Raw genomic sequence first — 26,174 nt, 5'->3', positions numbered from 1 at the left:
CTAGAGGGCAAGCTTGGTGCAGTGGTGCATGCCTGTAATCCCAGGGACTCGGGAGGCTGAGGCAGGAGGATTGCAAGTTTGAGGCCAGCCTCAGAAAACTTAGTGAGGCCCTAAGTGACTTAGCAAGACACGGTCTCAAAATAAAATCAAAATTAAAATTAAAAAAACACTGTGACTCAGTGGTTAAGTGTGCTTGAGTTCAATCCCTAGTACCAAACCAAACAAAAAAACCAAACCAACTAACCAACCAACCAAATAAACAAACCCCACACACAGCACAATCACCAGGCACACACTGACGGATAAAGTGGTCACGCTAACAAAACAGGACCCCTGTGAGCTCACAGAATTAAACCAGAGGCACACGGACGCACGGGTGTCTCCACCCCACATCAGAGACACCGGGCCCTGAGCTCATCAGACACAGCAGACCACCTGAAGATGCAGCGCCCTCGCCTGAGGCAGGTGAAAGGAGGAACCTCCCAAGACTGGGCATGGTGGCCCCTGACGCTGTCACCTGGTCACTTGTCATGAGCCTCCCATGAGAATCACCATGGTGGGGAACTCCTGACTGTCCCTGGGGCTGCAGCCCAGCAGTGCCCCTGCCTGAGGAGGCCCTGTGGAAGCTGCCTAGGACAGGTCCTACACCCTGGACAGCTCTGCACCCTGAAGAGCTTCAGTCCTCTGGCTGGTCCTTAGTCTCATCTGACCGCGGGCGGCGGCCCTTTGTATCTGCTCTCTGCCTGGCTCCCGTAGGCACCTCGAAGCCCTGTGGCCCCTGAACCCTTCCTTAGCCACGTAGAAACACAGACCCGTCCAGCCACGACATGTAACTGCGTGAAGTAGGACGGGAGGCCTGAGCGCTGCAGATGCCAGTCATCGAGTCAGGACGGAATAGAAGGCCTGTGCTGCCTCGGTCACCACACCACGTGGACCGCGAGCACTTTTTGGGAATTAAAGTTGATGAAAGTGGCGTAGCTTGTGAATTTCCTGTTCCTCAATAAATTCCGACGCTGCAGACTGCAGTCTGTCTACGCTGGCACAGCTTGCTCGTGCACCCACCCTGTCCTGCCTGCCCTCACCTGAACTTATTTTTATCTGTGAGGAGCCTGTCCCAGAGAAGGTCACACTCACAGGAAAGCCAGGCCAGTAGCTCAGCACCTGCTTTTGGAGGACACCACTCGGTCTGCCCCAGGAATGCATAACGGAGCCTTCTCAAGCACTCTTCTCCCTGGGCTCAGCCGAGGCCTTGGTGGCAAGCACTTCTGAGTGGGAGGTGTGAGTCAGGAGAGCAGGGGCCACCTGAGGGGCAGGTCAGGGCCTCCCTGAGTCACCAGTGCCCCACCTGGACTCCGTTATGACCTATCCAGGACACAGGACAAGCCACTGTGGTGGGAATACACACAGGGGTTGGCCTGCCTGTGGGCATAGGGGTGGCTCCCTGGGTGTGGGTGGAAGCCGTGGGTAGTGTTAGTGGGTGGTCTGGGTGGTGCGGCATGACAGCTGCCTGGGGTGTGGTGGAGGGGAGATGGGGCATGGGTTGTGTATGTGGGGTGGGTGTGAGTAGTGTGTGTGCTGTGTGGTGCACGGTGTGTGGTGGGTGGCGTGCAGGGTGTCATGTGGTATGTGCTGCATGGCCTGTGGTATGTGCTGCATGGCGTATGGTGTGTGGTGCATGGTGCATGGTAAGAGGCATGCAAGGTGTCACATGGTGTGTGGTGTGTGCTGCATGGTGTGTACTGTGTGGTGCACGATGCGTGGTTGGTGGTGTGCAGGGTGGCGTGTTCTGTGTGGTGCATGATGCACATTAGGAGGTGTGCTGCGTGGCACGTGCTGTGTGGTGCGTGGTGCGGGGTGGGAGGTACGCAGGGTGGCGTGTGGTGTGTGGTGCATGGTGCATGGTACGAGGTACGCAGGGTGGCGTGTGGCGTGTAGTGTGTGGTACATGGTGTGTGGTTGGTGGTGTGCAGGGTGGCGTGTGCTGTGTGGTGCATGGTGCACAGTAGGAGGTGTGCTGCGTGGCACGTGCTGTGTGGTGTGTGCTATGTGCTGTGTGGTGCCTTGTCGGGGTCTTAAGCCCCCTTACTCTTCTCGACCAGCGGCAAGGGAAGGGGACACTCCCCAACAAGGTCAGATCGGGATAGGTAGGGCCGACTGACCGCCCGCTCCCAGCCCTCCGGGCGGAGGACAATCAGAGCATCAGGGAGACCCGTCACAGCAGGAACTGGTTTATTGAGGAAGTCGCACAGCTTTTATGTAGGGTGGGGGCTAGGCAGGAACCAATCAGCTTAAAGGTCAGTAAGGGGGGGGTCACGCAGGCGAGAGTCCCATAGGACTATATGACAAGCACGAGCTGATCACGTTCGCAGAACTCTTGTTAACCAATCCGACGGTGGTCCGATTCATCGTCACCAACCCTTGAAACCGCCTTTGAGGCCCTGATCCTGCTCACCCACCAGGAAGTAAGGAGTGAGCCTGAGTTAGTTAACGTGTCATTAGTCCCAACAGTGCCTGGTGCGGGGTGGGAGGTGTGCGGGGTGGCGTGTGCTGTGTGGTGTGTGCTGCGTGGCATGTGCTGTGGGGGTGCAGGCGCCGTGTGACAGGAAGTCCTCCTCGTGCTGTCCCGGAGCAGACTCCGCAGGCCGGGCGCCCTGTGCTTGGAGACGAGGGCCCCCTTAACCAACCAGAAGAGACGCGCTGATTCCCCAGCGGGTGGGGCAGGAGGCCCGGTCGGGAGGTGGTTGGTGCGAACTGGCCAGCAGGCTGCCTGCAGAGAGCGTGCAGGCGCTGGTGGCACAATGTGGCCGCTCTCTCCGTTCTGGGCTGCAGAGGCAGGAGCGGCAGGCCTCAGGGCTGGCTTCTGAGGGCGCCCTCCAGGCTTCCAGGTGCCATCTCCTCACTGTGCCTGCCGGCCACCCCTCGTCTCCGCCTGCTGCTGCTTCCTCTTCTTTAGTCGCTGTCCCCGTGAGGGCCACCCTGGTGACCACGCAGCCGCGATCCCACTCCCGGCCCCTTCACCAGGGCTGCCACGTGTGGATCTGAGCAGCCCATCAGCCCATGACGAGTGACTGGGGAAACGGACACCAAGCCCAGCGTCCCCACCCAACAGCCATGAAGCTCGGAGGAAAAGGGATGTCTGAGGTGCAGGAAGGAAGGTGGGATGTGTCCCCTGGCCTGAGAAGCCACGGTGCAAGGTGGTGGCCTGGGCCAGCGCCAACAGGAAGCAGAGAGGAGCTCCTCTGCCCCATCAGGGCCCAGTGTGCCCAGGAGGGTGTGAAGAGCACGCCCACGAGGAGCGCACTACCGGGTCTCCCTCACGGAATCCCTGGTTGTGGACACGTGCACCGAGGGCGAAGGAGGCTTCCCAGGAGATCAGACACAGACCCAAGGCAGCCTGGAGCTGAGAGAGCTCCAGGAGAGGCCCAGGGGCCAGGGGCCATGGCACCTGTCCTGGGATGAGGATGCACAGATGCAGCAAAGCAGCCACAGGGTGCCGTCGACCGTTCCTCACTCCCTGGGGGCAGCGCTGGGGCAGCTACAGCTCCTCTGGGGCTCGTTCCTCACAGCACACTGAACATACAGAGGACCCTGAGGGAGTCCCCTGAGGAGGACACCGCCCCTCACAGGGCTGGCGTGGAGCCTCCCTTTCTGGCCTCCCATCAAGGCTCAGCCCCAGAAAGGCTGGAGAACCATCTCAGGGCGACACATCCCCACAGGGCCTCAACCTCTCATCCTCAGAGCCTCTGCCAGCAAAGGTGACCCCAACTGTGTTCTGCTTATGAAATCACTTTATAAATTGTTCTCACCATCCAGGAAAGGTCCACGATGCACCCCTGTGGCCCTCTGCATTGAAGAGGATCAGAAGCAGGCTCTCCTGGGTTCCTGAGCCTCTTCGACAAGGCTGGTGGCCACAGCTCCGCTTCACAGTCCTAAGCTCAAAGGACACGGCCACGGCACAGTTCACCTCAAGTGTTGCAGGTTTGTCTGCTGCTGGAACTTCCTGTCACTTAGAGCTAAAATGATTGCATGCACATGGCATTGTTTAAATAGAACTTCACTCACGTTTCACTGAGGGCTTCCTTTTAACTGAGTGACTGGACCACCACCCACCAAGTTCCTCTGTAGTTACTGCTGTTTCCTGTTCCCTACGCACAGCTTGGATTTCATTAGCTGGGGTCAGGTACAGTGAAAGGGGGTTTCAGGGTTGAGTAAAGGTTAGAAGATGGTCTATGTATGTAGTTATGTCAACTGTCAGCCATTTAACTCCTCCAAGCCTCAGCATTCCCATCTGTGAAATGGAGACAATAACTCTGCTAATTACCTCACAGGCTATTAATATAATCAAAACTGAGACCATCTAACAAGCTCTGTGAAACGCAAACCATGGCTGAAACAAGTGGTCAGGAATCACTACACGAATCAGCTTCTGGCATGACAGAACAGGTTGTATCAGACCAGATTCGCTGCCAAAAAGGACGGAAAACACTGGACAAAACACAGAGATCACAGGGAGACGGAACCGCACTGAGGTGAGTCTGACGTTCCGCGCTGCTCTCCCCCCGCAGGCACTGGAGACTCTATTTGAGAGAACGAGACACCAAGCAGAAAGCGGCTATGTGGATGAGAGAAGTAGAACAGACTTTCATCAACATCAGGGGCTGAGAAGTGCAATCCAAGGCTATCTACCCAGCCAAGAGCCGAGAACCTTCAGGAACAAGAGAAATGCAGGGAACTGAACCCACACTCTGCACCACTTCTCTCCCAAGGTGATGGCTGGTTTGCAATAGTAGCCCAGAGGCTGATAAGCCCTGGAGAAAGCAAAGGTCAAGGGTCTGAAAGGCCAAGCAGAGCTGTGGGCACTCTCACCTGCTGTGGGGAAAGCAGAGCTCAGTGGCACCAAAGAGCAGCAGTTATGAATAGGGATGATCCAGAGACAGATGTGGCCTTACAAGACTGAAAGGGACTTCAATCAGCTCACTAAGTGCTTTGACTACAATGATCTGCTTCTACTCTAACAGCTGTCATAGGCAAAAGTAAACTTTCTCTAGAGGAAGATAACGTCATTCAGAGCTGCAACAATTCATAATCACAATGTTCAGCATTCCATCAAAAATTACCAGACACACTGGATATAACACCAAGAGGGAAAAGTCACAACAGAGTACTATTGTGAAAACAATCTGAATGTCCAGCAACTGTAGAATCAATACATAAAAAGTGATATATTAATATAATGTTACATGACTACAAAAAACACTACTATGGAGAACACATGAATGAATCTTAGACATAATTTTGAGCAAACAGATACAAAAGTGCATATTTATAGCAAATTCAAATACAGATTAAACTAATTCATAATAATAAAGATTCTTGAGAACTTTCCTTATCTCTTCCTGAGCCCCACGTTCCCTTCGGGCCACGGAAATGTCTCTGACCCACCCTGGTAGTTGTCATTGAGTTTTCTTCGAGCTTGAGAATTTGCGTTCGCCAAGCAGAAAACGGCTGGAGAAGAGAGAAAAACTTGGAACTCATCTCTGAAAAGCGTGGGGTCAGAAAGGCGGTGTGTGTAGGGAACGGAGTGCGGGAGGCCGCCTCTGGTGACCGGGTGCCTGGTCGCATGGCACGGTGCACTGGGACAGTTCCGGCTGTGCCCGCCGTTTGCACCGTGGTCGGTCCCCGGCGGGAGCTGGGGTGGTCTTGGGGAAAGAGCGAAAATTCCCCCGACTCAGATTCGGAGCTGTGATGATCAGGCTAGTGATACAGAACGAGATGGACGAGCCCCAGAAAAGACATCCCCAGATAGAGATAAGAAAAAAGAGCAGTCAGATGTATCTGTTTCTCCTAGAGCCTCAAAACATCATTACTCTAGATCACGATCAAGGTCAAGAGAAAGAAAACGAAAGTCAGATAATGAAGGAAGAAAACACAGGAGCCGGAGCAGAAGCAAAGAGGCAAGAAGACATGAATCCAAAGATAAATCCTCTAAGAAACACAAGTCTGAGGAACATAATGACAAAGAACATTCTTCTGATAAAGGAAGAGAGCGACTAAATTCCTCTGAAAATGATGAGGACAGACACAAACGCAAAGAAAGAAAATCATCACGAGGCAGAAGTCACTCAAGATCTAGGTCCCGTGAAAGGCGCCATTGTAGTAGAAGCAGGGAGCGGAAGAAGTCTCGATCTAGAAGCAGAGAAAGGAAGAAGTCACGGTCCAGAAGCAGGGAAAGAAAACGGCGGATCAGATCTCGTTCCCGCTCAAGATCAAGACGCAGGCATAGGACTAGAAGCAGGAGTAGGGCACGGAGTAGAAGTGGAGATAGAAAGAAGAGAATTGAAAAACCAAGAAGATTCAGCAGAAGTTCAAGCCGGACTCCCAGCCCACCTCCCTTCAGAGGCAGAAATACAGCAATGGATGCACAAGAAGCGTTAGCTAGGAGATTGGAAAGGGCAAAGAAATTACAGGAACAAAGAGAAAAGGAAATGGTTGAAAAACAAAAACAACAAGAAATAGCAGCAGCAGCTGCAGCCACTGGTGGTTCTGTTCTCAATGTTGCTGCCCTGTTGGCATCAGGAACACAAGTAACTCCTCAGATAGCTATGGCAGCTCAAATGGCAGCCCTGCAGGCTAAAGCCTTGGCTGAGACTGGAATAGCTGTACCTAGCTACTATAACCCAGCAGCTGTGAATCCAATGAAATTTGCTGAACAAGAGAAAAAAAGGAAGATGCTTTGCAAGGCAAAAAGGAAGGGGACAAATCCCAGTCTGCTGAAATATGGGAGAAATTAAATTTTGGAACCAAGGACCAAAACGTCAAATTTAGGAAATTAATGGGTATTAAGAGTGAAGATGAAGCTGGATGTAGCTCTGTTGATGAAGAAAATCACAAGACTTTGAAGCAACAGGAAGAAGTGTTTAGAAATCTAGATGCTCAGTATGAAATGGCAAGATCACAGACCCACACACAAAGAGGAATGAGTTTGGGTTTCACATCTTCAATGCGAGGAATGGATGCAGTTTGAAAAAGATCACACTTTTAATGTTTGGGACTTTATAGACTTCTTGTTCTGTTGTGAGGTCCTTGTTCACCAAACAGCTAGCATTCTAGCTTGCATGGGTGTTGTATTGACTTTAATTTATTGAAAAATACGATTTTTGTAAATATCAAATCAGTGATACTGGTGTTAGTGTTGTAATCAGGTTAAACCCACTTCCATTAAACTTGACAGGACTATAGAAAGACAATATTTTTTAGTTCATGAATTCTACTTTTCAAAAATATATTAAAGCTGCAGGTGGGATAAAATCTCATACATAGATTTTTTTCGTGTCCACTGTCTTGTGTACTTTTGTACTTGACCTTGTACAGTTATTTTCATCTCTTGAAACATGAAAGAAATGTTATGTAGATGTTCTTTAGAAGATCTGACCATTTGGTACATAATCCAGCAAATAAGCTGGGTGGTGATGATAATAAAAATGGTTTTCTCAAAACTGGTGTTAAAAAATAATAATAATAATAAAGATTCTTAAAAATTGGTTATCTTTAAGGTAAATATCAAATGCAAGGGACATGAGGGAGACTTTTGGATGATAGTAACAAAATATCTTGATCTAGGTGATAATTATTTGCATATAGAGATAGAGATATGTGTGTGTATAACAATTCATCAGGCCTAAAAAGCACTTGAGATGGTCTACTTCATTATACATAAGTTATACCTCATTGAAAAAAGAAAAAAAGAACTTATTGTAAATAAATAGAACGCAATAAATGACTTTCAAAGAAGATTAAACATAAAGAATTAGAGAACTGGAAAACAAGTCGGTAGAAAATTATACAGAAATAAAGATACAAACAAAAAATACAGATCATTTTAAGAGAAACTTGGGACAAGGAACATTTCATATATACAAAGAAAAAATAAAGTGATAGGTAGATTGAAACTCAAAAATATCACTATCTACATGTAAGTAACTAAATGTAAGTTTATTAAACTTATCAAAAGACAAATTCTCAAAGATACAATAAGAATACAAAGTTCAACTCTGTGATGCTTACAAGAGAGATAAATACCTTAAATATAAAGATACAGAGAATATAAAAATAAAAGGATAGAAAATAATATTCCAAGCAGACACTAACCAAAGGAAAGTCCAGGTAAAGCTATAATATTGAATTAAACTCAAAAGCAATAAGCATTAGTGAAGATAAAGTAGGATATTTCATAATAATAAAAGAATCAGTATAGGAGGAAGACATGACAATTTCAGATTTATGTGCATCTTACACAGACAGTCCCTGAATCACAACTATTCAACTTGTGACTTTTTTCCAACTTTACAAAGATGTGAAAACTATACTTTGAAATTTGATTTTTCCTGGACTAGCAATTGAGGCAGAATATCCCTTCTGATGATGGAAACAATGAGTCATAGCCAGTCAGTCACATGCCACAAGGTTAATGAACCAATCGACCATATTCAGAGAGAAGTTTTATGAATTTAAATGCATATAAGAAAAAAGGAGACCAAAAAACCAATGATGAAAGTCTCCATCTCAAGAACTGAAAAGAGAACAGCAAACCAAACCCAAAGAAGGAAAAATCAAAGCTTAAGGACTTCTCTAGAAGTCATCTGCAAATGTACCTTCTGTCTAATGAGACACACCCCCAGTAATATTTGAGAATTCTATATGAGCATAAACACTGCTAACTTAAGCTGAAAGGAAGAGACATAGCACTGGATGAAAGGGATCACGGGCCTGCAGGGATCACGGGCCTGCATACCTTGCCCAGCCTGACACTGCCTTCTTGATGTGTCCTCACATGGCAGAAGAAATGAGCTGTCCTAAAGCCTCTTTTACAAGGGCACTACTTCAGCAGGGCTCTACCCTCAAGACCTAACCACTTCCCAGAGCCCTACTTCTTAATATCATCACTTTGGGGGCTAAATTTCAACATGTGAATTCGGGGTTGATACAAACAGACTACAACAACATTCAAACTGTCCCAAGTGGGTGTGGGGTCAAGGTTTTAGGAATTTGTTATGGAGGTGAGTTTGTAACAATGGTCACCCACCCTTCACAAGTCATCTCTTGACTTCCCCTCACTTTGCCAAGCATTCTAAATCCTAAGGAAAATGAAAACCCAAATGATTAAGAAATTAACTGCTACGTAGCCTTTCTTTAAATTGATGGAACCCAGAACATTTGGTGACCTTCATATAACATTTGAAAAGGCAATACCCCACTTATTCTTTAATCCTGCACATCACTAACATAAAGCATGCAAATTGCAGCAGGGTTTAATGGGTAGGAAACTGGTATGTCCATCTACAATTACAGGAACTAGTTCCAAGAGGTCAAGGTCTATTGCAGTGTTCTAGCAAGAGACATGCATCCTGGATGAGGAAGATTGTGCCCAGCATGAAGATCATGCCCACTGCCCCTGCACCTCCCTCCCCTTCCTATAAAAGCCCGTTTGTGTACCTGAGTTCCCTACAGCGGTCTTTTTCGGGGGACAACAGCTCCCCCCACTTCTCAGGGTTCCAGCCTTCAAATAAATTAGATTTCCTTCTTAACCAACTTATCTCCCAAATACTGGATTTTGTGCAGAGAGTTCAAGGACTTGGGTCTGCTAACCATTCGAGACTCCAGTATAGGTCAGGAGAATCTACTATGCCTCTCAAGATGAACGAGAAAGCTACACAGCTGTGGGTGTGGGTCAAGGAAAGGGCCCGCACAGTGGTGCACACCTATGATCCCAGTAACTAGGAAGGCTGAGACGGGAGGGTCACAAGGTGGAGGCCAGTCTTGGCAATTCAGTGAGCTCCTGTCTAAAAATAAAGGATAAAAAGAACTGAGGATATGTAAAGCACCCCTGGGTTCAATCCCCAGAACCAAAAATAAAAAGGAAAAAGAAAAGTGGGCCCAGAGCCCACCTCTGACTCCAAATCGTCAGGTTTAGCTGACCTCCTCCTCATCCTTTGCTAGACGTTTCAAAGGTCCTTGAAATCAAGCATTTCCAAGACCAGGCCAATCTGGAATACATATCACTCAGTGAATAACAAGAGCAGAAGTCCAGGCTTTGTCCCACCACCATCTGCTTCCTTGCTACCATTTTCTATCTGGTTCAGTCCCCAAGTTCAGAACCATACTCCAAACTGCCACTGTCAAAACTGGATTCCAGCAATAACAAAACTGTCAGCCCCCGATGGCAAGGTCAGCTCCTGGCGTCAGAGTGCTCTTTCCAAAGTGCAGTTCCCACTGTGACCACACTACTTAAACTCCTCACGGTGCCAACCTGGCCCAGTGGATGCTCCATGGCCTCCCTTGATCCTCTGCATCCAGCCTCACTGACCTTCTCCACTGAACCCTCAAGGTGAGGGTGCCCCTTCCCTATCACCCTCTGCACAGGCTGCCCTCAGACCGGCCTCTTCAAGGAAACTCCTCGCAAATGTCAGCTGTCAGCCAAGCGCAGCCTCCCACGGAGAGCCCTCTCACCCCACTCGGATGCAGCCTGCTGAACAGTGCTTTGCCTGGGCCTCACCTGGTGAGAGCAGGAGCCAGCTCCTCACACAGGCACTCAATAAATACTGGCTGAGTGAGCCAACGAAATAAGCATAAGCGTGCACGTTCTCAGTCTCCCTCCACAGAGGGAGGCCCAGAGAAGCAAAGATGAATGGCCAAGGCCACAGAGCTGGGGGCAGGTCTCTCACTGAAAAGGAAGAGGAAGCTCAATTCACATCTGATTAATGGAGAGAAGAAAACACCTAGCTCCAAAATCATGATACGAGGCCCAGTGGAGAAATGAAGTGCTAGGGCTGGCAGGGGCCTTGCTTCTACCTCTTCCCTCCCTCAGTCTTCTCCTCTGTGCCTGCATGCAGTAGCTCATGTGCAGCTCTTTAAATACTTCCCAAGGAAGCAGCCTGAATGGTCTTTCCCACAGTTCTGAAAATTCCTTGCAGTAAAAATGTCAAGGGTGAAATAAGACGATGCATTTTCTCAGCTCTACATCAGGCCAGATTACCTATTAGAGGGCCAGCATCTGAACAATAGAACTCAGAATGAGGGTCACCTTCAGCGTGCTGGAACCCTGCTTAAGGCTGGGATTAAAGGCTCGGGACTGGAGCGAGAGTTGTCATTCTCCAGGGCTTTCCAGACACGCGGCACAAATCCACTTGGCCTCCTCCCACCTCCTCCGGGGCTGGCCTTGGCTCCCTGCTGCTGCCAGAGCCCATGCAGGCCTGGAGAGGTAGTGGCGAACTCTCTCTGAGGTCAATCACTGACAAGGCCAGAACTTCCTGAGCCTGTCCTGGGTCCACCTACCAGAGGACAGAGTCCTAGGGCCCTGCCCCTCTCCTAAAGGGCACATGGGCCAGTCCTCACCCAGGTCTTCCCTCTGTCCCAGCACCAAGCTGCACTTTGTTTTTCTGCTGATGAGCAGCACACCTTTCTCCAGGGCCTTTCCTATGCGAGGAGACAGTGGGCAGTTCCTCAGAGCCTCTGACCACATGGAGTCTGCTTAGGAGCCAGGAAACCCATAGAGGCACAGCATCCTCCCTGGTCCAACCCAGGACAATTCAGCCCCAGAGGCTGACAGGCTGGAGCCAACTATCCCCAAGACACCCCATAACAGGCCAGTGTCAGGTAGTCTCTCAGATTCCTATAGAGCTGGACCACAGCAGAGCCGATTTCAATCTCAAGGGACCTGGGGGGAACCACACATTCCTAGGGTTGACCCTGACAGGGCTGTTCCACGGATTGCTAATCCCTAAGTAGCCTGCTCTTTCCATCCTGACTACTGGATCCAAACTCCCCCTAGTGGCCTGAGCAAATGTAACTTCCCTAATCCTGGATGCCTCCCTTCCCGCCCTGATTTCCCCATCAGACAAGAATAAGGAATATCAAAGATGATTAGTTATTCTCTGGAGATTATCAGTGTCTCCTCCTTGATTTGCCAAGGAGGAAAACAGGACCCAGAGCAGAGATGACCTACCCAAGGATAGAGACCCTACCAGCACCAGACTCAAAGCCCTAAAGCCCTCCCAGCAGGTTCTCTGCTCACAGGAATACTCTCTTTAGGATGTTGCAGTCATCTCCTTCATCAAGAGTCTACAGGGCTCAACCTCTGTAACCAGGCCAGTAGCCTCTACTCCTTGACCTTGCCCATCCAGTTCTATAAACCTACTACCGTTTTTCACCCTATTTTCTGTGAAGATTCAAGATAATGCTTTGCCGCAACCAACACGACCAAACTCTCAGGTCGGCAAGAGGCAAAAGGGGACTGGAAAATAAAGATGCACAACCAGATTTTGAAGATTAGGCTGGGATCAGGTAGAACTCTGCCCTCTGATGGAGATGCAGATCTAAAGAGTTTCGCCAGCAATCTTTATTTATATCTGTCTCATTATCAGGTTAAAGACTATGCAACCATTATTCTTTGTATTCAAGAAAGTTATAGAAACTAGGACATCTATGTAGCTTTTCCAGAGTTGCAATCCATGGTTGCAAAGTGCTATGTTGGAAGCTTTGTGTAGCTTTCAAGAAAGTCCACTGTTTAAAGTTACTATAAAGCCAGCAGGAACCGGAGAAACATAGCTGGTGAAACACTGTGGTTGTCTAGCCTAACGGTTCCTTCCTTCCTGGAGCTGTGTGCCTGAGATCAAGGTCAGAGCTCATAGGACTCTTGCACAGCCTCCTCATGCAGGGCATTGCCACGGCAGCTGAGCATCCTGTGCCCTTGCACAGAAACATTCCCAGGTACCAGGCAGGCCACAGCTGTGAGGTCACCAGAGACCCCCAATCCCAGTCACTGCTCTCCCACCCTCTGTCACCACTCTCCACAGTGCTTGAAATCTAAGGCAACACTGGGAGTATGGCTTCCTGTGAGATGGCTTCTTCTGAGTTCAGGTAAAGAAAAGCGGTCCCTCCAACCAACAACCCAGGGTGGTGTCAAAGAAGTCCATGCAGGACTTCTTCCCCCACTGCAACCCACATCCATCCCCTGGGTGTCAACAGAGACTGAGAGGGGAACCTGGACTTCCACCTCTTCTGACCTCTCCTGCTCAAATAATCAGGCATCAGAGGAAGCCTGCTAAAACAGAAAGAGTCGGGGAAGATCCAAATGTCCAGGCAACAACTGAACATCACTCATCACACCAAGAAACAGGAACATCTCAGTTTGAATGAGAAAAGACAGTAAATTGATACCCATATCAAGATGACACACACTGGAATTATATGATGAGGATTTTAAGGCAGCCATCATCAAAATGCTTCATAAAGGAATTGAAAACACATTGGAAATAAACTAAAAAACAGAAAGTCTCAGCAAAGAACCAAAGATACAAAAAAGAAACAAATGGAAACATTACAACTGAAAAATACAACAATCAAAATAAAGATGAAAACTTACTGGACAGGCTCCACAACAGGATGGGGAAGGCAGAGGGAAAAAAATCAATGAACTAGAAGTCTGAACAACACAAATTACCCAGTCTGAACAGAAGAAAAAACAGTCTGGGAAAATGGACAGAGACTCAGGGACCTGTGAGACTATAACAAAAGATGCGACATTCACATCCTCTGAGTTCTGGAAGAGAAGAGAAAGAGGGAGGGACTAAAAAAGTACACAAAGAAAAAATGGCTGAAATTTCCCCAATTGGCGTATGGGGGGAGCTATAGATTCAGGAAGCTGAGTAAATACCCTGACACACACACACACACACACACACACACACACACACACACACAAAACACACCAGGACATATCATAATGAAACTCCTTAGAACTAAGGAAAAAGAAAAATATCTTGAAAGCATCATAATAGACATGTCACTTTACCTGTAAGAAAACTGAATGACAGCAGATTTCTCATCAGAAACCATGGAGGCCAGAGGAAGTGGTACAATAGTTTTCAAGTGCTAAAAGGAGAGAACTCTCAGTGAAGACATTCTTCAAAGATGAAAAGGAAATCAGGGCACTCACAGAGGAAGAAAAACCACAAATTTGTCACCAACTAACCTATCCTGACAAAATGGCTAGAGGAAGGAAAAGAAATGGAAAGGAAATGAGAAAAAAGGAGAAATTCTAGAATGTCAGGAAGGAAAAAGAACTGCAGAAAGGATAAAAATATCAATATACAAATACAACTAACCAGGCTTTAGGGGCATATTTTACTAAACACTCTTGTTTTTCAGGCCACTGCAAAGTTTCTATTGGCAGATACATGAAGGGTGAGCACCAGGGAAATTGCTAATTCTCTTTAGATTGTTTGAAAAAGTCAATTTAAAAGAGGTTCATTCAGGTTTCATAAAGAGAAAAATCGATATCTCCCTGGTCATTCTGTTTCCTTTTTAAAATAGTCAACATCTTTATAAGTCAAATTTCCCACGGAGAACATTACCTATTCATAAAAACTCTAATTTCAAGTTTATTCCAAATAGAGCTGCCACATTAAACAAATGAAAATATAGGAGGCTCAAACTAAAGTAGTATTGAATAAGAATAAAATTATTCCGTTTATCTAAAATTCAAATTTAAGTGGGTACCCTGTGTAGGCTGGTAACCCTCTGGGGTCAAATCACCAGCATCTGTGGAACAGGGACTCTTCCCAACCAGAACACACAACTCTTCCAGATCCTCATCATCCAAGAGGCTGCCAAGGGACCCTTCCATCTCAGACTCACAGTCCTGCACAATAAATAGAATTCCTTCCCCAGAAGTGACCCATTTCCATGGTGCACTGATTGGAACGTGTATGTCCCACCATGTTGTACGCTGGAAACTAAGCCCTCATGTGATAGGATTAAGAGGTGGGTCTTCAGGAGGTGATTAAGTCACAAAGGCTCCATCCTCATGAAAACCTTTATATCTTATAAAAGGACTTGAGGGAAATAGCCAGGACCTTTATCTTTTCTGTCCCTTCTACCTGTGAGGACACAGCATTCAAGGACCCAACATAGAAGCAGAGACTTGGTCCTCACCAGAAACCAAACTTGCTGGTACTTTGATCTTGGACTTCCTCCAGAACTGCAGGAAATAAATTTCTCTTCTTTTTAAATTACCCAATCTCAGGTATTTTGTCATAGTGACAAGGTTAGATTAAGACACGTGAATAAGGATGTCATTGGGTGAAGTTGGGTCAAACTTAACTGGTCCTAGTGGACTCAGAGGAAAGCTACTGTCAAGCAGAGGCACCAGGGGTGTCTATAAGGTAGAACCCAGTGCACCTCTGCAGTGCCCACTGATCTTCATGTATTCACCAGGCACCCACTCCAGCTCCTCAAGGTAGGAGAATCCTGCACTCTGACCCTTATAACAAATGCTTAGCTGGGGCATGCCCTAGATCACAGGCCTTGGGAACATGGGAAGATACCACTCAGCCAGAGCGGAGTGTTAAGTCTGGCAACCACACAGGCACCTGAAGCGGGCAGCCCCTAGAGACAGCATGTGGTTGGGTGGACAGAGGGGACATCTACCATCTGCCAGTTACAATTACCACAGTCATGGATCAGGAAGTGGGAGCAAGTGAACTCTGCAGCACTCATCCGTGAAGCTTTTCAAGGTCTTACATGTTGACTGCAGTTTTTTTCTCACACACCTGGAATTCCGATTGGGTTTTACAAGTCATGAAATATGAGCTCTGCAGTGGAACAGGACCCCTCCTGGCCCAGCCCCATGGTCTCCAGAGCAGCCCTGGAGCCCAGAGCTCATCACGTCTTGGCCCAGGGCCACCACTACTCCTTTAAAAACAGCATGGACAGCCCACTTGGGATTTCAAAACCATAAATGCACAATTTTCAAGAACCCCTTCCCAGGGCTGCTGGATGTGAAGCCAGACACCCCAAACCCAAGAGCTGGGAAGGGAGGAAGTGACCTCTGGGAGTCACAGGCAGCCCAGGGTAGGATGGTGGCACATCAGGGCTCTGCAAGCAATTCCCCAGTCAGGTTTGATATGCGGAACCAGCCTATAGAGAGCAGACTGGAAGTGCCAAGTGAGGAAAGGTGACAGTCACCTCCTGTGTTAATCAACCTTTTGTCACTGTGACCAAAATACCTGACAAGAACAATTTAAAGGAGGAAAGATTCATTTTGGCTCAGTTTTCAGAATTTCAGCCCATGATCTGCTGGCTCTGAGGCTGAAATCATGGCGGAAGTGTGTGATGGAGCGAACTGCTGAGTTCATGGCAGCTGGGAAGCAGAGAGGGAGGGAGAGGGACCAGGGACAATCTATAGTCCCCAACGGCATGCTCCCAGTGCTACTTCCTCCAAACATGCCTCACCTACGTACAGTTTCCACCTCGTTCCAGTAGTCCATTCAAATTATTAAACCATGGAATGAATTAATCCACTGATGAGACCAGAGCCCTCATGATTCAGTCATTCCCAAGAGCCCCACCTCTGAACACTGCTGCACTGGGGACCAAGTTTTCAATACATGAGCTTCTGGGGAATGTTCCAGATCCAAACCATAATACCTCCATTCTTCCAGAAGCAGGGAGTTGAGGTTTCCCACCTTTTAGAGGTTCAATATCCCTTACCCAAATTGTTTGGGACCATAAGTGTTTTTGAATTATTTTCAGATTTTGGGATATTTGCATATATAGAGATATCTAGGAGATGGAACCCAAGTTTAAACATGAAACTCACTTAGTTTCACATACACTCCATACACATAGCCTGATGGTAATTCTTGGCAATGTTTTAATGACTTAGTGCATGAAACAAAGTTTAATGGTACAGAATTTTCCACTTGGGGCATCATGTTGATGCTCAGAAAGCTTCAAATTATGGAACATTTGATGTTGGATTTTTAAATTAAGGATATTCAGCCCACACCTCCACAAGTTGTGGTGAATGACAGGAACCTCAGAGCTAACATCAGAATATGGGGAGCAGGACTCTATCAACAGCACAGAATTCACAAGAGCTCAAACTACATACAGGAGCTCCCCAGGTCTCTGTTTCTATGCTGGGTGCAGGAGGCCTACCTTGTGTGTGTACAGTTTCATGTGGGAACTAACAGAACCAAGAGCAGCTTGAAGACCCAAGGTCTGATTCTCCCCGGACTATGGCCCCAGCTGACTCACCAGCTAAGGTGCAGCACTTCAAAGTCACAGGGTGCTTCTCTCCTGATCTTCAAAGGGCTCCATGAAAGAAGTCTCAAGCTCTACCGGCCTTTACTGAGAGGAAGTGGCAACTGAGTGATGAAATGTTGCTTTTTAATTCAGGAGACTTCTTCACCCACATGCCACCACCTCCATCGCAGGGAGCACGGCGAGTTAATGGTGGTGTCAATTTGCAGCAAGCATTTTCAGCGTGGCCTCCGATCAGCACAGGAATCCTGGGTGCAGGAAACATGGGCCATATGTTCTGCTAAGCATCTGCCCTGCACTGGGTCCTGTATCCTTCACCATAGCCCACAAAGCGCATCAGCCACCCACATGCGTGGGCTCCATATACACCGGTTCAACCAACCATGGATCAAAACGGGACTTTTTTTAATCATTACTCCCTGAACAATACAGTGCAATGCCGTTTGCACAGCATCGCATTAGATGTTGTTAGTAACCCAGAGGTGACTGAGAGATCACAGGAGGATATACATAGTCATGTGCAAACACAGCCCTTTTTATCAGTGACTGGAATGCCTATGGAGTTTGGTATCCGCAGGTGTCCCTGGAACTGATTCCTGAGGGAGGGCTGTACAGCACCTTGGTAGCTCCACTTTACAGATGGGAAACTGAAGCCCAGTGATCCTTGACTCTCCCAAGGGAGTGTCAGAGCCTGATCTTAGCTGTGCTGGATTCCACTCAACACTTAGACCTGTGGTGTGAGGGGAGGAGAGGCCACGGTAGTCTCTTCTCCAGGGTGACAGCCCTCACCTGCTTGCCCAGAGACAAGGCTTGAACAGACCTGTTGTGCTCTTGGGTTCATGCAGGGCTCAGCTCACTGCTAGGGGAACATGGGATGTTGGTACTCAGGACTAAGTACTCAGTAGCAGCATCAGAATTAACGGAGCGGCCTCCTTCAGTGGGCTGTGCAGTGCCAACCAGGGCAAGTGCTGTGGGAGCCACAGCAGGTGCTCGACGAGGCTTGTGAGCAGCAATGAGGACACGGGGACTGCAGTGCATGGGGTGTCTCCTGAGCACTTCTTGCTGCAGGAGAGAAAGTGACAAGCTCAAGTCTGTCGACTGACCGTCAGCACACACCAGAGTCGGGCGGGCAGCACAGGGCAGCACTGCAGCCAGCCCGTCCCCGTCGCAGGCTGTGTTCCCAAAAACAAACCTAAACACATTGACTGTGAACACAACAGAGTCATAGTCCCAGCAGCATCTCACAGGGAAGCAGGCATTGGCCGGGACAGAATCGTGGAAGCCCGAGGGAACACTGGGTGGGACCCAGACGAAACTCAGAGAAACTACGTCTTAATCGTTCTTGTCACTCTGAGCCTCCGTGCTAGAACCAGTGCGACCCATACTGTCACAGAAGACTATGCTCCCTTTGAAAATCCGGGGACAACCTCATCAGGGGCGGAGGACTGGAGAGGGACGCTCACTCTCCATACCCACGATCACCCTTGTTGCCACCAGATCTGTGACTAGGGCCAAATCACAGCAGGCTCCAGAGGGAGGAGGAAGCCCAAGAGCAGCTTATAAAAACAGACAACGAGCGAGTCTTTCTAATATGAATCAGTAGGTAGGTGGGAAACGCGAGGACACGGATTCCCAGGATGTGAGGCCAAGGCAGGTAGACCGCACACCAGAGCAGGCCACGTCTCTCCGTGCGGCGCCGCCCTAGAGCAGCTAGGCGGAACTCCCGCGTGGGCAGCCAGCGCGGCTTGAGCAACTCACCTGACTGCCTCAGTGACACTTGAACTGAAGAATGACCTCATGGGTTTCCCTGGCCTGAGGAGAGGCCGCGAAGGCATGGAGAGAAAGGAGATATGTGCGCGAATGCTGCTCCCAGCAGTGCAGAGCCCAGCGGCACTCCTCCCCCCAAGGCCCTGAAATGGCTAAAAGGAGCACTTGGGGCTGCTTTCCTGGGACACAGGTGAGGTGGTGGAGATGCTGCCACTCAGGTGGGCTCTCTGACTTCAACAGGCATCAAGGGACTCTGGAGGAGCAGAATCCCACCGACCAACGTGACCACCCAAGGCAAGGGGACTACATCTGCCAAGGGAGAGGAGTGGACACATGCCGGTTACCAAAGCACCTTGGTCCACGGGGCTTTGGTGATGGTAACTGATCGCAGTATCCCTGGGAATACACGATTACTAACTGACCAAAGAGAAAGAAAAACAACTTTCTTTCTGGGAGTCAAAAACCTGAGTTGTCACAATGTGGACGGTGACGGCCTCTCCCCCGGTCCCTGGCTGAGATCCTGTGACTAAGGGAGGAGGAGTCCTGCAATACTGCCTCCAGTGAGCACATGGCAGGAGCCCTCTCCAGCCCCCAGCCCGATTCTCCAGGGCCCGTGATGCTGGGACCCAGACTCCTGGCCAGCGGGCCCTGCTGCAGAGCTTGCCAGTAGAAGGCACTGGAGATACCCTGGGAAGAGGACGGTTTGTCCTCCTGGCCCCACCGGACCCTCCTTCCTCTCACCACCGTGGCTCCTGGCCAGGATGTGGGACACCCAGCATCACTCACCTTCCCAGATGCAGCTCCATCACCACGACCCGCAGGCAGCTGCTCAGCATTCCCAGGGAGGCCGGCCCGGTGCAGCCAGAGCCCGGGAAGTTCAACACCGTCCCCTGCAGGCAGCCACCCAAGAAATTTCTTTACCCCAACCCCAGAAACAGTTTCCCGCTCACCAGTTTTGGACCCCCAAATATGAAGCACTGACCCAAAGCAACCTAATAAGTTCCCACGCTGGGTAGGCTGCAAGCTGTATAGAGCCTGTAGATGCTTGCTCTGACAGTGAGTGAAGCCGTGGAGACACAGCCTGCGTGTCGTCTCACAGGACAGTCCCTGTGGCTCCAACAGTGCGCCTGAGCCAGGTGTTGTGCAGTTCATGTGGCTCTTGGTTCTGGAGGCTAGGAAGTCCGAGGCTAGGCGACATGTTGCCTGCACTCATGGCAAGCAGGCAGTGTTAGAGAGGCAGGGCACGAGGGCAGCCTGATGGTATGACCTGCTCTCCTGGTGGCCAGTGCGGCCCACTCACTCAGTCCCAGGAGACTGTGAGTCCAATCACAAGGGAGAGTCCAGCCCCAGCCCAGAACTCCCACTAGGCCTCGGGGACACGGGCCACCTAAAACCACGGCAGTCACACTGTTCCACGTGGGGCCAGAGCTTCAGCTCCCTTACAGGTGACACGCCAGCTTCCTGTGGTGAGGACTAAGTGCCACCCTCTCTGGAGCAGTGGCCGCCATGGTCACAGACCACATGCCACCTGCATGGTAGTTTGGTAAGTTACACACCCTAGAGCTCTCCCAATTCTTCTAGACTCCCGCGTGCACCCTCACGCTGCCCACGCCGGGCACCTCTTTTCCTTGATGAGTCTCTCCCAAGCTTCTCTTTAGAGAGAAGCAACTTCAGGCTCTTTCGCTGCCCTCTGTTGTCCATTTGGGACTTTAAAAATCAATCTCTGCTCCTGCATGCTGCGCCCTCCTGCCCCACAAGCCCCTTCAGCTGCCACTTTCTGGCTCACTGGTTTTCGGCCTGCCTCCTTCCGCTCGGGCACCTTCCATTGGCACCTCTGTTCCCCTATCGTCCAGCCAGGCATCGTACCAATGCCCAACCCACGCTGAGAGAACCACGTGCACTCGCGGCAGCTGGTCCGGCGGTTCGTTAGGCTGACTCTTGCTTGTTCAACTTGTTCTTCTTGTGTCCCTTGGTTTCCCAGGACCTGGTCACCATTGCAGCCCCCACCGTCTGATCTTCCCTCAGTGTACAAAGGCAGCAGGTATTCTCTAAACCAACCCTCTGGAGTAAGGACTGACCCAGCCAAGCTGTCACGCCTGGGCCTTGCCTCTCCTCGTCCGTGCCTTCTCCTTTCTTGGTTTACTCTCGTTTTTGTGAAGTGTATCCTCTAATAACTTCCTAGGAAAGGGTGTGTGGAATGCAAACTTTCAAAGAACCCATGAGTCTCTCGGCATGACTTAATCTACCTGGAAATAATGTCCCTTCAGAGATCTGGAGCTCAAGGTCCACACTTCTCCAGTTTCTGTGAGGCCTTCTAGGATGCCTCAGCTATTCTGAACCCTGGCTCTGGTTCGGGGTGCTATGCCTTCTCTCCAGAAGCTCCCCAGTATGCTGGAACTCCGCGACGACATTCTGCCAGCCAGCCTCGGCTCGCCCTGGCAATGTGCACACTGACACCTCCGTTCTCTCGTGGCATCTGCTGCAGTTCACCGTAAGATGGGTGTGGCCATTACCTTGGCCACAGCAGCAGCATTATTTTCTGGTCTCTCCTCTGAGGCTGCTGAGAGTCCTTACAGGAGGTCCCTCTGCTTCCCGCCCTCCCCAAGGACTTCACATGCTCAAGACTGTTGGGCTGCACACTTTCTGTCCCCCAGGCTGGAGGGGGCACAGCTGCCCAGTGGAAGGAGCATGAGAGCACCTGCTTCTCAAAAGGCTGCCACTCAATCCTTTCTCCAACCCCTCCCCAAGGTGCCTGGAACTACCAATTCAAATTCTTGGGATCTCAGATTCTCACGTGTACCCATTTCCTTTTAACAACGCCATTTTCTTAGATGTTTCTAAGTCAGTTGCCATTCATCGAGTTTCTTGAAGAGGTCCTGATTTAGCTGCTAGTTTAAGTCATCCTCGTGAATACATGCTTTTAAAAAAAAATCCAGTCATTCCGATGGAATTTCAAGAAGGAGCCATGGAAAATGGCCACGTTTAGCCACACAGGTGGCTGGAAAATGCTGCCTGAACTCTAGGAATCCAAGTGTCCATCCCAAAACAAAGAGTTCTGGTGTCACAGGGGGAGAACCAATGGTGATGCAAAGTGGCAACCTCTACCGCAAACCTGGTGAGGCGAGGGACTGGGGCTGGGTGTGACAGAAGTCCTGCTGGGAGGGCGTGAAGGCTCAGCATGAGGAATGACGAAAACACCAGAAGTGACAAAAACAGAAGACACGCCGTGGAGCCACCAGCAAGATGAATAGACAGTTTCTTTATTCAGTTAATTCACTCTGGAGTTCATCCCAAATCTCCACACCCCCAGGAGCCCCAACACATGGACAAAACCGGTCTCAGAGAACAAGGGCCAGCAACAACATTCTCGCCAGGTCTCCCTCGCCCCCACCCACACACACTGCACTGCCTCACTGGCTGGAAAGCGGTGGGCTGTGAACACCTTGCTGTCAGCAGGTCAAACCTGTGCACAACATCTGGGTGCCTCCCTGGGCCCTGGCGCACCTTCCAGAGCCCGACCCCCAGGCATGGCAGGCTGTCCAGAGCCACCGTCGTGAGCCGCGCACACCAACATTTCACAAGGCCGGTGCTTCCACCCAGTGAGGCGGTCCAGAAAATTAAGGCATTTGGGGGGAACTAGAAGGGGGAAAAGCATTTATTAAAGTTATAATAACATACCAAAAACGTCCATCATACTTTTTTGGGGGGAATCTGGGGATGGAACCCAGGGCCTCATGCCTGCCAGGCAAGCAGTGTACCACTGACCACATCCCCAGCCCTTCATCGTACATTTGAAAGCTTTAACTAGGCACAGGAGCAAAAACAGCCATGGTCCTAGCCACTGCAGATAAACTCATGCTCATCACCAAGGCAGAAAGTGAAACAGGGTTGGTGGGAGCATCTCTCAGCATGTCCCAGGCAGAGGCCCCAGTGCCTATCACAACCAACACAGGTGGTAGGAGCTATGCAGACACCACAGGGCAAAGCAGGGTGCTGCTGGCTAAACTGCAGCTGCAAAATGTCACCCTGTATGTAGAACGCTGTGTTCACACACATCACATTCAAACAAGACTGATGCCCTTTTGAGGTTATCTAGTATATCTCAGAGACCTCAAAATCAAAGCAACTTAAGGAAGAAAAAGACCCTGAGCAACACACAGTAAGGCAACGGAAGTCCCTCCCGCCACACTCGCTTCTCCCACTGACAGCCTAGAATGGTTGGAATTCTGCGGCAGGACCTGAGTCCCACTATTCATGCATGCATATCAATTACTTTATTGCACACCGAGGGTGTCGGATTTAGAGCAGGAGGAGGCAGTGAGACCTAAGTGAGCAGGGAGAGAAAGGAGGGCCTGTGGGAACAGGCACTTCCAGGAGTACGATCTGTGCTGGCACAGAATCTAAACTCCTGGAAGCAGCACTGGTTGCTGAGGGCCTGGTGGGTGAGCAGGCAGGAAAGGAGGCAGAAGCTAGAGCCTGTAGCCCCGGTGCCATCAGTTCACTGAGCCACGCTTGGCACCATCACCAGCATCCAGGGGTGCCGTGGTCTCCCAGGGCCTGAGGGAAGGGGCAGTCCACCCTGAGAAGTGTCTGCACTTCCTCAAGCTTAAAAGGATCTCAGGTCTGGTCCTTGGGCTACAGGCAGCAGGAACAAGCAACACTCTGTCCCCATGGGCAGGCAACTACAGACCCAGAACTCTGGTGCAGACGCATGCTCACTGAGCTCGGCAGGCCCTGCGTTTCGGGCTTAAAGGAGGGCAAGCTCAGGGAAACTGGGCTGATGAAGGGCAGCTGACACTGTTCCATGACCAAGAACATCTTAAAAAGCCAAAACACTGCCCTCTGCCACTTCATTTTATAAAAGGACATTTTATCCTCCTAAGAGAAAGGACATGATTTCAGAATCAAAGACAATCCTGTTGGTTGAATAAATGTGTCCTCATCCTTCTCACCTGCACAGAGCCTCACCGCCCAGTGCCACACTGTGGGCCACATGAATCCAGTCACCCTGTGACAGCTCTAGGTCAAGCTTGGGCCTCCAAGTCACCAGCTCTCCCAGTACTGTCACTGCCTCAAAGGCAGGTCCACTAGGAGGAAGGACAGCAGTCCTGACAACAGCAACTCACAGCTGCAGGCTGCTTCAGCATGGCGCATGCAGCCTGGGAGAGGTGCTGCCGCCCTTCCACCACCGGAGCCCCACTGCTCCCAGGCCTGCCCGCCGCCACATGGACAGCAGTGCAGCAGAGGCCGCAGCAGCTCTTGGGCAGGCCCCTCCTCCATGCAGGCCCATGAGTGCTATAAATTTCTCTTCCACAGATTTTTTATTTAAAGAATCAATTGACAGAAGAAGAAGAAAAACTTAAATTTATGGTACTTAAGCCTGATGACAGAAACACAGTCAATGTTAGAAACTGCTAGTGACAGATGACTATTAGGACACTTTGACCATTACCAAACATCAAAACAGAACACCAAAGAACAGACACTGCTGCTATAAACCCTTTTCTGGAACAAGGCAGAATATAAATAAATAGCTATATAAATAACACCCACTGATGGGTTTCTGGAAATACATCTAAAACCCCTCACCAGGACTCCAAAGCTGAACTCTCAGAAGCACTGATGCCCCCACCACCCATGCTCACAGCACCACAGCTGGGGCGGTGGAGCGGGAGGAGTCTAGTGGCCAGCAGCTGCCCAAAGCAGCGAGAGACAACACTCAGCAGTCCACTGAGCCCCTCTCCTGCACTGGGCCAGGAGGCAGCAGCCTCACTGGCTCCACATTTCCTTGATATGTGGGAGGCAGGTGCGCCAGCACTTAGAAGCATGACTTCATAAAGTGCTCAGGTGGAGAGAGCTATTTTTCTTACCCTGTATCCTAGCCTTGACAACACAAGAGAAAAGAAGTTTTAGTAAAGTGAGTGTCACTAAAACAGGAAGATGACCTTTGTTAGTTACCAACACTATTTTCAGATCCAGGTTTGGCAGCTATGAAGTCTCAAACAAAAGGCTAAACCTCAAATTTGTGATTCAAAAAAAAAAAAAACTGGCAAAGGGGAAGCTGAACATGTCCTCTGCAGATGAAGAACTGGGACCTAGCCAGGCAGGGTAGCCTCCACTGTAATCACAGCAACCAGGAGGCTGAGGCAAAAGATTGCAAACTGGGAGGCCAGCCTCAGTCATTTGGCAAGCCCCTAAGCAACTTAGACCCTGTCTCAAAATAAAAAATAAAAAGGGCCAGGAATGTAGCTCAGTGGTAATGTACCCCTAGGTTCAATCCCCAGTACCAAAAATAAATAAATAAAGGCCGTGACGCTGGCCACCTGCAGACCAGCTGGGGTTACCACCCATGCCAGGGGAGGACCAGGAGTGGGTCACTTACCCTGGCTCACTTTCCCCCAGAGACACATGACCTCCTTGGCCCAAGGAGGATGATCAGTTTAGTCCATTCTTCTAGAGATCATGGGAAGGGTTCAATAACCAGAAGCGAGCCCTGAGCGCGAGGTGCCGGCATAAAGGCAGTCCTGCACAGCAGCACTCCGGGCCTGCAGCCTGAGAACACAGCCACCTCCGTGTGCGACGGGCTCTGGCATGCCGCAGCTGCGGGTCTCTCCTGAGCAAAAAGGCAGAACCAGGAAACCTCCCCAGGAAACCACGAAATGGCTCCGAGTGGGGTCAGTGAACTGCCCACTCCTGAAAGCACTCTCAGCCTTACCAAGGTGAGAGCCATGGCCAACCCATCTCCAGTGAAAGAGGGCCCTCCAGGGTAAACTGTCTATATGCAGGTGGCTCAAACATTCACATGAACCTTCCTGAATTCAATAAAGCTCCTGCCTCAGCCATAGTGCAACTCGGGTCCTAGTCCCACATTGACTGCCTCAAGGAACACACCTAGTCCCTCTCCAGGACTGGAGAGCACGGGCACGTGGCTCCAGCTGTCTCGGTCCTCATCTAACCCCTGCCATTCCTCTCCTCTCCTAGGAAAGTTCTCTCCAACTCAGTCTGACCTGTGCCCAAGTCCCACGCAGGAGCAGCACAGAGACCCATCTCAGGCCTCAGGAACCCAGCCAGCTCATAACCACATCCTTACAGCCGGGTAAATGCCCTAAAACTGGTTTTGCCCTCTGAATCACCTGCTGGCTTCTCTCCCTCACAGCTGCATGCATCCACACATGGGTGGGCACAATGCTCTGGCAGGGAGCCCACCTAGGACTCCCAAAGAGGTGAAATTCCATCTTTAAGCTGTAGAACATGAAGGCCATATTTCACCTGCCTGGTTGGCTAAAACACATGATGATGCTAAT

The 26,174-nt window shown here is 49.9% G+C and overlaps 1 pseudogene across 1 annotated transcript; it reads left to right on the top strand.

Moving 5' to 3' along the window:
* Positions 1–5,829: 5,829 nt before the first annotated feature.
* On the top strand, positions 5,830–7,496 carry LOC306658603 (arginine/serine-rich coiled-coil protein 2-like; annotated as a pseudogene). The gene has a single exon. The product of its transcript is annotated as an arginine/serine-rich coiled-coil protein 2-like (transcript).
* The last annotated feature ends 18,678 nt before the right edge of the window (positions 7,497–26,174 follow it).

Source organism: Sciurus vulgaris (assembly GCF_902686455.1).
Source record: "Sciurus vulgaris genome assembly, chromosome: 3".
In the NCBI taxonomy this organism is placed as follows: domain Eukaryota; kingdom Metazoa; phylum Chordata; class Mammalia; order Rodentia; family Sciuridae; genus Sciurus; species Sciurus vulgaris.
The sequence above is the reverse complement of the archived record's forward strand: the minus strand, read 5'-3'. Positions and strand labels throughout refer to the sequence as shown.